This window comes from Nothobranchius furzeri, chromosome 18 (genome assembly GCF_043380555.1).
Source record: "Nothobranchius furzeri strain GRZ-AD chromosome 18, NfurGRZ-RIMD1, whole genome shotgun sequence".
Classification (NCBI taxonomy): Eukaryota; Metazoa; Chordata; class Actinopteri; order Cyprinodontiformes; family Nothobranchiidae; genus Nothobranchius; species Nothobranchius furzeri.
The window spans coordinates 30,165,295-30,177,580 of record NC_091758.1 but is presented as its reverse complement, the minus strand read 5'-3'; positions in this window follow the sequence as shown (position 1 = coordinate 30,177,580).

The window sequence follows — 12,286 nt, the reverse complement described above, 5'->3', positions numbered from 1 at the left end:
TAAAACAAAAAATGAAATTACACTAAATTTAATATCCCTGCCTACTGAGCCTGCTTTGGCTTCATATTTTAACTTCAAAGGTGAAAATCTGTATCAAAGATCAGAGCTTATATTTGGCCGTGATGATCAACATTAGCTTTTGTGTTTCTCTCCCTCCACAGTGTATTATTACTTTGCCATGACAGGACCATCAACCTTCCATTAGTGAAATATTAATATGCATCTCCGAAAGATAATTGCCCTCGCTGCTCTCATCACGCAGACATCATGTGAACTTAGAAACAATCCCTCCTGTCTGTGCGCCACAGAACAAAAGAGCCTTGGATAGAGGAGGAACATCTTCATTTCCCTCACAGAATACATTACGCCTGTAAGTGGGCTTGGTTATGGCTGACGCCCGCGTTTGCGCCGGGCACCTGGGATTCTCCAGACCTGTTTGATGTGGCCCTTTTCAAGCACTCTGATCATCCTGTTAAATTGCAGCTAATGGACAGGGCCTGCCACTCAGGGAGGCCCAGACAACGGGGGGACAATTTGGTGACACGCACACACCTGTCCTTTGTAGTTGAGCGAGACATTGTGTGCACAGGCGCATTAGTCTCCACGGTGCTCGTACAAGCACTTTGTGAGCTGCAGTGTAGCCAGAGCTGCCATTTAGGCCTGAATAACCCCAGGTGCCATTACCTTGGGTACCTGAGTCTCCCCACACACACATACTGCGACCAGACAATGCACAGTCAGCGTGGGCGGAGGGTGCTTGTACGTATGCCACCGTGTGAGTTGTGTGTTGTGTGATATGACGCGTTTGTGCGACTTTCTTCTTCACTAGGGGGTAGGGTTGATGCATAGCTGCACCTGTCTCTTCAATGGAATCCCCTCAATTGAGAATAATGGAGGGGGGAGGTGGCACTGGGGTACTGTGGAGACAGATTGTATTTTCCAATCCGATGCCAAAAAATATATACTAAAAAATACACTGCAAAACTTTAAATGATCAAATAATTACAAATGCCATGTCCAGTAGGATTATCTGTACAGCTCATTCGTTTGACATTAAGCTTCACTGACAAAAACAAAATAAGGCAACCCTGGAAAAGACATCACGCACGCTGGTAAAGTAGCGGCACAGGTAACTAAGCGGAACCTTTTGAGAAATGTCCGAGGCTTGGCTCCCAACCAGGCCCATACTGAATGGCACCTAACAGTTTTAAATCAAGACTGTGTGCCCAGCATCTGATGTGGGAGGGATTGGGAAAGGCTTTCTGTGAGCGCACCGGGAGATTTTTATATTTCAGATCTCTTTCTGCGTGTGCATGTTGGTGTTTGTGTGGACAATGACAGTATCTGTTGTGCCAGAGGAACTGATGAGCAGGTGGTCTGAGTGGGATTCAGCATACTCTCTCTCCCTCCTATTCACACTCCCTGCTTCTGTATTTATGCAAGTCTGTCTGTCTGTCTGTCTGTCGGGCAGTCTCACTCTCCATTTCTATTTTTCCTGATTATTAAATAAGTGAATTGTTCAGAAGTTCGAATCTCAATAAAGAAACTTTTTGAGCAGATCTGGTTTGAAAAGAGAAATGAGAAAATAATGAAATCTTAACTCTTGAATAATGGACTTTTTGACACCTGCACTTGAATGTATCTTTGATGTCCTGATGAATAAAATATTATAGGAACCATCCTCTTCGATTACAAAGGCGGTGCTGTGTTACATGACTTAGAGGACGCTGGACAATACCCCTCGCCCACACGCACACACACTCACATACATACTTTACATACCTTCACTAACCAGATGTCTGTTGTATGTCTGATGATTGCTTCTGTGACACGGTTCAGCGATGTTCCATTTATCCGATACCAACCAGACGTAAGCAGCTCGCGCGGTGGACACACATATACACACACTTGAGCAGCTAAGTACAATGCAGGGTGCCTCGGCGCATTCACAGCAGCTCTGATGTGACCCATATGTCCTTACTACTTTAACGACCTACTTTGACGGTGGCACCGTGTTAAGTATCAGACGATCGGGTTGTGATCTACGTTTACAGAGACACGGAGTTCCACATCTTCATTCCTCTCACCTGGGATCAGAATACAAGTTGAGCAAAGAAAGTTTGAGAAATGAACCTTTTGTTTTTTTTAGGAATGGCATGAAGAACGAGCCTTTAAGGATGGCAATTGTAGTTTGGAATTTCTGGAATTCCAAGGTTAATAGACAAAAGTCACAATCTTCAAGCCTTGTCAAAACATACATTTGTATCTAGAATAGTTGCATCAGTTAGAACTGATTAACCAGAAAGTAGCTCTGAGTTTTGTCAATATTTGCTTAAAAAGGTTTTATAAATTCCACAGATTCCATTTGGCACGACTTTTATGCTCTCAAGGTTTTGAGCCTCCCAACTCTAAACAGTTACACATACAGATGAGGCAAACTATCAAAAATCACGGCTCAAGTGGCTTTTATTTCCATTTCAGCTATATGGTGAATTATATAAAATACAGTGGTACAAGACAACATTCCTCTTGGAAGACGCCGCACACAACATGTACGGAGGAAAGTCAAAAACTTAGAATATGATGCAAAAGTTCAGAAACTGAACGTAGGCTGAGAGACCATCTAAAGGCTCAGGAAGCCTATGCTGGGGCCTCATTTATAAACCGTACTTACTCACAGATCTGTGCGTATTTTGTGCACAAATTTATGCATTGTGTTGTAGTTACCCATTTGTACTTGTGCGTGAACATGCTCCTAAATATGAGAACAGCTCTGACCATGCCTACCATTTATCAAAAAAATGTTTTTATTTATTTCTGATGGGAACTTCTCCTCTGTCCCGACCGTGTTTATAACCTCAGCAACTTGTTTATTATTTTTTATTTTTTTGCGCTTTGGCAGCCATTGTCTCGATATCGTTGTCAATAAAGTTTTTCTTATTTTTTTCTGGGAAAAAACAAAAACAAAACAAGGAATTCCCTCACGTGCTGACTATGTAGCGTGACCAAATATGGTCAATTGAGGGTGTTTCTGTATGTAAATGACGGTGAACGGACATGAGCACCTGGGTACGCACAGGTGGGATTTCTCATCAGACGATTGCGGAGGAACGTGCGTACGAGAGGCCAGAGTTTGACACTTCAAGCCAAGAAGATTGAACCTTTTCACAGTATTCAAATAGTTTGAGATTTTGAATGTGGGGTTTTTATCACTGAGAGCCACATCACAACTAAAACATATAAAACATTGGCTTTGCATTTAACTATCTCATTTATTAGTTTCTCTAGAATTGCTGAAATAAATTATTTTTGTACCTTATTATATTGTTTCGAGTTTCTGAGAAAAGCAACACACTACAACAAAAAATGGGCAGGAGTGGTAGTGGTAGTGGGGTTCTTTATATTTTGGGGGGGATTTAAAGACTCAAGGATGTAGCCTGTTTGATAAACATTTTTGATCAGGGAAGACGGATCAATAGCTACGTTTACATGCGCCAAATATCCCCTATCTGATTCAAATGTTGGTTGATCGTAAATCCCAAATCTCTGTTTATATTCAATTCAATTCAATTCAATTCAATTCAATTCAAAAATACTTAATTAATTCCAGAGGGAAACTGATTGGACACTAACTGATCATGCCATGAGTATGCATGCACCAGACATTCAGTCAGATTAAATAGGTTGAGCATGCGCAGGGTTGTCTTTCCTGGAAAACAAAATAGTAAACAAACATCATCTTGTCCGCACGTCTTTCCCCTCGCATTTTATTTTCTAATTCTCTAGCTTTGTCTGTTAACTTATGCCATTTTTCTCATTATGGACCTTTGGTTCGACTCCCTCTCACGCCAGGGGTTTTCTGCTTTTGTGTCCTTTGGCAACAAAACACTTCACCCAACTTGCCTGTGTTGGTGGTGGTCAGAGGGGTCGATGGCGCCAAATGGCAGCCTTGGCTCTGTCAGACCGCCCCAGGGCAGCTGTGGCTACATAGTAGCTTACCATCACTGGCAGTGTGTGAATGTGAGAGTGCATGAAAGCATCTCTAAAAAGCGCTATATAAGTTTGATGTACTATTATTATTTTTATTTTTTTTTTTGCATTTTTACCTGCATGCTTTTGATTTTACTGATCACTTTAAGCTCAGCGGTAGGTAACGCTACTGTTTCTCCACCACAGGAGAGGAGTGCAGAATATGTTTACCTCCCACCATGTTTTCAATGTGTCCTGAGCGGCTGCAAAGGTGGAAAGACATCATGCCCAAGTTGCACACATGCGCAGTGGGCGTTATTTTTTCTTCAAGAATGCGAATGAGTGTGGACATGGACGTCAGTCGGAATGATGATCATGTTTACATGAAGAAGTTTTGATTCATTCCGATAACTGGTGCCCATGTAAACGTAGCTAATGTCATTTGAACAAGAGTGGGCTGAGCACACAACCTTGAGGGACTCCAGTACTCACTTTAGTGGTGCTGGAGATGTTTCTTCTAACCTGAGGAAAGGTGTCTGAGACACAAAATCCTGGGTCCATTCGGAGAAAAAGCTGAGTCAATACCAGAACAATGGCAGTGGCCTTGAAGCAGATGTTGAGACAAGTAGGGACATTAGCATTTGTCTTCACAGTTTATGAGTATAACAGGGATGTCGTCTGAATCCGCAGCCCTTTCTAGGTTGATTCTGGGAAGAATTTCCTTTTTTCAACATTTTTCTGAACATCTAATTTCATCTTGCAGTTGTTAGTCTAAATGTTCCGCTGTATGTGCAGCATAATATGAAAATCATAACTAACCTTAAACACAAAACAAAATAACACTTTGGATTTTCTTTAGTTTCATGTTAGCTTCTAGACGTCAGCAATACCACACACAGGTGAACTCAACTTTTCACACGTCATTCCTGAGAGGATTGAAAAGAAATTTAGATATTTAAAACAAGTTAAAGCTTGCCTAAACTTTTTGTTTTTGCTCATGAAGGTTTGTCTGAGTTGAGATTCCAGCTTAGATGATGATGAAGATTTTTCCATTGCCTTAATTTTAAGAAAGCAGTCAGAAACATTAGTTGATCTATCATAAAAGGCTCATCAGTTCCAGTTTTGCAGGCTTCCTGTATTGCTAGAACAGACAAAACAAAACATTTGATCATTTCTTCCTTAACTTCAATCATAAGTTTTATTTATTTACTTTTCACGAGGTGATTATAAATTGGCGTATTTTTCTGATTTGGGGAAAAAAAATATTATTAAACAAAAAAGTTTCCCAAAATACGGCCCACAATTAGGAAAGTGTGACAAAAAAAATAATTAAAAAGATGTTGATTTTTATATTTCAAGTTTTTTACTGTTCACTGATCGTATATATATATATATATATATATATATATATATATAGCAGTTTGATTCAACTGAACATCTAATATTTTAACACATGAAAATAATAATAATAAAATATTCAATATTAATATTAATAAATAATTAATATTAACTAGTGAAACTAAATAATAGAAGAAAGATCAAAGTAAAGTTTTGTCTGTCATACTTTACTTATGCAGAAACAGTTATTTACGTAAAACAGAAGCATCAGGGACACTTCAGGTCAACACTGATGACTGAGTGAGATACAAAATGAGTAAGACAGAAATCTAACTGATCGATATCCAATCCAATCCAATTTTATTTATAAAGCGCATTCACAAGGCATTACAACCAAACAAGGCGCTGTACACTAAAAATGTTAGTTAATTAAACCGGCGTTATACAAACATGTCGAACACAGATAAAAGATAAAAAGGAAATTCAACAAAATTCCCAAAACTAACAGCTAAAAATCAATAAGACACAGGGAGAATAAAACATTAGAAAAACGTTTTAAAAAAGAACCTCAATAGTACGGAAGTTGATATTGTGAAGTCCATTTTTAAACAATGCAGATGTAAGTGAGGTTCATAATTATGTGGTATAAGCTAGGTTGAAGTAGTGAGTTTTCAAGCGTGATTTAAAAATGATAGCTGTTGGTGCTTGCCTCACTAGCAGTGGTAATGCGTTCCACAGCTTCGGTGCACAGACAGAGAAAGCCCTTTCTCCACGGCGTTTTAAACGTGATATGTTGTGATGTAGAAATAATAGGGGTGTGTTTTCTTGTCTAGAGACCCTTAAGATATTGATGTGTCTTCAAATGAAAAATCTAAGACATTTGATGCAAGTTCAAGTCAGCAGCCCCTTCGTTTCTGTGTCTTGTGTATCACTGCCATGTGCGTCTGCTCAAGGCTAAAAAAGGGGCAGCCAGTTTTGAATATGCAAATATTTTAGAAATTATGGGATTGATTTAAATAATGATGTGAAACGACAAACTAATTTTTATGGCGAGGAAGAGATGTGGTTGCTGTGGTCTTCTGTCCTTTATCATTAGCCACAGCACATCAACCCTGCAAGATGTGCTGCTCAGTGTGTGTGTGTGTGTGTGTGTGTGTGTGTGTGTGTGTGTGTGTGTGTGTGTACTTGTACTTAATACATGCTGAGGACCATTTCACTATTTCCCCACAAAGTGAGGACATTTTTGTGTACCTCACATTTTTTTAAAAAGCTTACATGCTGGTTTAGAGGTATGGTGTGATTTAACTTTGAGTTAAGGTAAGGTTTGAGAATAGATCAGCATCGGTTGTGGTTATGGTCATGGTTATGGTTAGTCACAAAAACGAATGGAAGTCAATGGATGATCCTCACTATGATACAGATACAAGTATGTGTGCGTGTGTGTGTGTGTGTTCGTGCGCGCATTTGAATGCAACACTCCCTGAATCTTCATGGCTCTTTAATTAGGGAGTATTTTTCTGCATTTTTCTGTTAGCTTCTTATCAGCCATGGCACAAATGAAACCTCCAAACTGAGGGAATGATGGATGGAAGGAGGAAGATAAACACTCAAACTGCAGACTTGATGTAGATGCACAAATTCATCTGAAACAGGAATTTTTTCCACCCCTTTTATCTTCTGCTTTAATCTTAAATAAAAATCTGCCTCTGCAGCTTCATTTAATCATTTACGCCTTCACACTCTCAGCAGATATTTAATTGAAAGCTTCAGTCAGATCATTTTTGTAAATAATCCTTTTTAATGGGGCTACAAAGTGGAAGGGAATTTATCTTTCATGTTTTGATCCCTGGCTGTGATCTGTAGAAGATTTCCATCAGGGTTCGGGGTGTTTGCTGATGTTTATTGGCCGTTTTGTTAAGTTGGTAGCTAAAAATCAATAAAAGAGGCACTTAAGAAAATGAGGTAAAGGATTTATTTTTATTGGTATTGATTACAAAGTCTGCCTCGGGGATGTTGTGTCTTTAGGGATGGCTGCTCAAGTATTACTGTTGTGAGAAAAGTACGAGGCAGATAAGATGATGAACAGATCAGCCAATTTGGCTGATCCTCTTTATAGTTTAGCCAAATCAACCAAAATATGTTTAATTTTTGGAAACGTGAACAGAATACATTATTTTTTGCACAGAAAATCTAAATATTTTGAATCAAGTTTGACTAAAAGTGGGAAAACTTAATAATTTCAGTGTGTGGTTGCTCTCCTGGGCCAATGCAAATGTTTCTCGGTGTGTGTCTGTGTTTGTGATTACAGTTTTAGTGAAGCTGTGAGTGGGTGTTGTCCGTTGACCAGTACACATCAAACTGTGTGTTGGCAGGTGTGGGATGCTACGTGGGCTCGCTGAAGTCTCTGAGCCAGCCGGTTAGCCAGCTAGTCATCCACTCGTGCTCTCAGCCAGCCAGGCGGGCACACAGGGAAGCAGAACACAGCTGTGTGAGCAGGCCTCCATTATCCTGCACTATCTATTGATTCACCCTGTGGGATTTTTCCTCTTTGGCATGGGATCATCTGTGAAGGAACACCAGCACGCTAATGTACAACCCAGCACACGTACACACCAGCATGTGAACGAACGCTCAGGCGTGTGTGCACAGATGCAGCATCTATGGAAATGGAAGTCATACATTTTGCACCAGCACTGGCCAAAATCGATAGTGGGGGTGGGGGGATGTGGGTTTCTCACCTCCAAAGTTCCAAATACACTAAAAAAAATCCTGAATTAGCCAAGTTATGTGAACTGGTTCCACTGAACCAGTTGCTTTAATGTATATTATTTACATTTAATTCAATTCAATAATAAGCAACTAGGTTTAGTGGAGCCAGCAGACATAACTTTTTTTTCAACTTTGTTTTTCATTTATTGACATTAAGATAAAAATACAAAACTAAATTGCTAAAAGCCAAAATGAAAAAGGGGACAGAAAGAAGAAAAACATGTTATCTGCCCCTTTTAACTAAAATAACATTAATACAAAGGAAATAAACGTATGATTCTTAAAAACATGAATAATATTGTTTCTGGACTAGCTGGCTGACACAACCTCAACCCATGAATTGAAAAAAGAGAGAAAACAAGTTACACAGAAAGAAGCATAAAGTTATATAGATATATACTTACATAAATACACATATGCATACATAGGCTTGTTCCCTTTTTCCCCTTTTTAAAATCTTTTTTCTTTAATCTTTTTTGAAAGTCAATATTGTTTTTGCATTCTTGATTTCAGTATTTAATTTATTCCACATTTCAACTCCATATATGGAGACACAATGTTCCTTTATGAGTATCCTATGTCTAGGTATATTAAATAAGTCGTGTCCTTTTAAATCATATTTGCTATGTCTTTTGGTAAATCTTTTGATTAATCCTGCAGGTGCGTACCCTTTGTTTGCATTATACATAAATGTAAAAATATTGTAGTCCACCAGATCATAAAATATTAGTGTTTTTAATTTTATAAATAATGGATTGGACGGATCTCTGTAGTTGCTCCTTGTGATTATTCTTATTGCTTTTTTTCTGTAAGATGTAAATGGAATTTGTGTAAGTTTTATATCTTGTTCCCCAGATTTCAATGCAGTGGTTCAGGTATGGTATGATCAGCGAGTTATATAACAAATATAGGGAATCATTATCAAGTAACCATTTAGCTCTATGTAAAAGTGCAATAGTTTTAGACATTTTAGTTTTGACACTGTTTATATGTAGTTTCCAAGACATTTTTTCATCAATGATGACTCCCAGATACTTGACTTCTTTAACTCTTTTAATATTAATCTAATCTATATTTAATAAAATTTCATCATTTGAATATGTATTACTAAATATCATAAAACGTGATTTATCACTGTTCAATGATAGTTTGTTCCCATCAAACCATAGTTATTTTTTCATCTCTGTTTGTATCACTTCTATCATCTGCTCAACATTATCTCCTGAATAATAAAAAGTTGTATCATCTGCAAATAAGGTGCATTTTAATATATCGGATACCTCAACATTGTCATTTATATAAATGATAAATAGTTTAGGGCCTAATACTGACCCTTGTGGTACACCACAAGTAATGTTATTTATATGTGATTTTGTGTTGTTTATTTGAACATATTGCTGCCTATCAGTTAGATAACTTATGATCATTTTAGGGCCATTCCTGTGATGCCATATTTACTAAGTTTTTAATAAGAATTTTATGATCCACTGTATCGAATGCTTTTTTTAAATCAATAAAGATACTCATGATATGAGTTTTTTTTTGTCAATGGCTTCCGATATGTCTTCTGTTGATTCCATTAATAACCTTTTTTAAAGTAAATTCAACATTGAATTGTTTTGGAGTGTATATTTAAATTCTTACTTTCTTATTTTAGGCAGTAATGGAATGTAACTAAGTTACTTCCGTACAATATTTCTGTGACTGCACTTTACTTAAGTAATCTTCTTGACGCCTACATTTAACTTTTACTCCAATATGTTTTTAATCAAATATCTGTAATTTCTACTCAACTACATTTTCTTAAAGTTTAAAGCTGTTATAGCAAATCTACACAAGCTCGCTTATGAACGCAAACACAGTCACAAAACCCTGACCAGAGATGCTTCTGCTGAAACCAGAAACACACGTTGCCAGAGGAGACGAGATAGTGCTAAACACCAGTCACTGTCTTCCACGTCCAAACGTCTTTTGTCGAGAATTTGAATGTCGTTTTTCTTTTTGGGACTCTGGTAGTTTGTCCTACGGTTGAAGTGCTAGCAGCCGACTGTTTCTCTTTCTCTGATATTATTGAGCCACGAACCGCTCACACCAGTGGTGCTCTGTTGCTAAAAATAAGAGTGTGTAATGCGCGGAAGTGCGGTGGGCCAGTGAGACTAACAACTGGATGGTTCAATAGTTGCTTTTGGTCCGACACGTGTTTTCGACAAATGCGGGAAAACCACTTTATTCATTTTTTAAAAATAAATCTCCACAATATATTTATAGTTTTGCAATATTAGAACACAAGGGTTATCAGCTAATTTATTTTCCAAATTTCCTATAGTGGCTTTAAAAAGCAAAAGTACATTAATGTGAATTTGTTTCCTCCCCCAATCTGACGGCATACTTTTACAAACACACACACACACACACACACACACACACACACACACACACACACACACACACACACACACACACACACACACAATGCATATTTAAGTTTGTTTTTTGCTTTTAAGTACATTTTTAAAAAAGCATACATATTTTATTTTAGTAAAAATATATTAGATACATCCACTTTTACTCAAGTATCTCTTTTGTTGCTTTATCTGTACTTTTATTTAACTAAAAAAATCAAGTACTTCTTCCACCACTGCTTTTAGGAACATATATCTTCTCTAATTATAGACCATGCAAATATAACGCTAGCATATTTGACATAGAACTGATGGTCCACATCTTTATACTTCACATTTAATGTTTTCGTCTTGGAAAAACAATATAAAAACTTGCCTAAATCAATATTTCTGTTTTAAAGATTTGGTTTTTTGTTTATTTAAAAACGTTTCCAAAATTTGGCAACGTTTTAAATGAGGTAATCATATTTTGCAAGTCAATAAACTGAAAACAAACAGAAAAAATGAGGATCCTCTGCATTATATAAACAAGTAAATGAGTATTTTAATCTGAGTGAACACGAACCAGCAGATAAAGTAAGCGCACATGTCGACTTCAGATGATCACATGATATTGTATTCGCTTGATGCGCACACCCGACGTTCAGTATTGCAGCCAATAAATAATGCATGATCTCCAGCCCTTTGTTGATGGTAGGACATACAGCTCAGCCCCTGAGTTGGTTCCTTTCTTGCTGAGAAATGCTTCTCCATCCTCTAATCCCTCCCATTTTCTCCTTTTCCCCTCTTTTTTTTAACAGTATTCTATATTTTCTCATTCCTCTCCGTTCTCTGCTTCATTCACAGTCCTGGCAGTAGACTAAACGAGTCTCTGAGATGGTAAAAAAAAAAGAGATAATAAATAATACCAGCCGCTAATCTCTGATGGAAAACATCTTTTCATATGAAAATTTCCAGGTTGATCTCCCAATCCCACCACATTGTCAATCTGGAATATGGAGGCCCTAGAGGGAAAGGCTCTGTAATCTGCTCTTAATCTGTGTGTCTCTTCCCTCCCCTCACACAATATCCTCAACAGCAGCTGTTTAGCAAGCACCCGCTTGTTTTCATCACTATAGATTGTCTTTGACTATCACTCTAATATTTAGCATTTCCCTCTCTTCTGAGGCGGCAGATGATGGGACGAGCATTTAGTGCTATTGTACAGAAGGAATGTGTACTTGGCCAGCCTGTATCTAATTTGAAAATTATAGTGATTACGAGCTAAATATAAAAACCGGGGATGTGAGGCTATAAGAGGCCTGCAGCGAAGGCTTACTGTATTGTTTGCCAGATGCACACACACACACACACACACACACACACACACACACACACACACACACACACACACACACACACACACACACACACACACACACACACACACACACACACACACACGCAAGTAAATACACAAATAGGAACATGTGTTCACAATAGAGGCAAAAGTGTTTAGAGGAGAGCTGCTGAGTGCTTCTCTGTTGTCGCTTTTCATCTGTTTTTGTCCCGGTGTAAGAAGCATTTGAATCGATGTGGTTAAAAGCCGGCAAACAGGGAATCGGGGAGCCTCGTGGACTCTTAGATGGAGACACACTCAAGAAAGCTATCAAATGTTAGCCAGAAGCTACTCAAACACAATCCAGCCCATTTGATGAAATCCAGCGGCTGTGGGGTTAGAGCTAAGGCTAGGGTTAGGGTTAGGTCTGTCTGGTAGTTCCTCGGTTGTCTGATCCAAAGAAAGTGTGTGTGTGTGGGTGTGTGTGTGT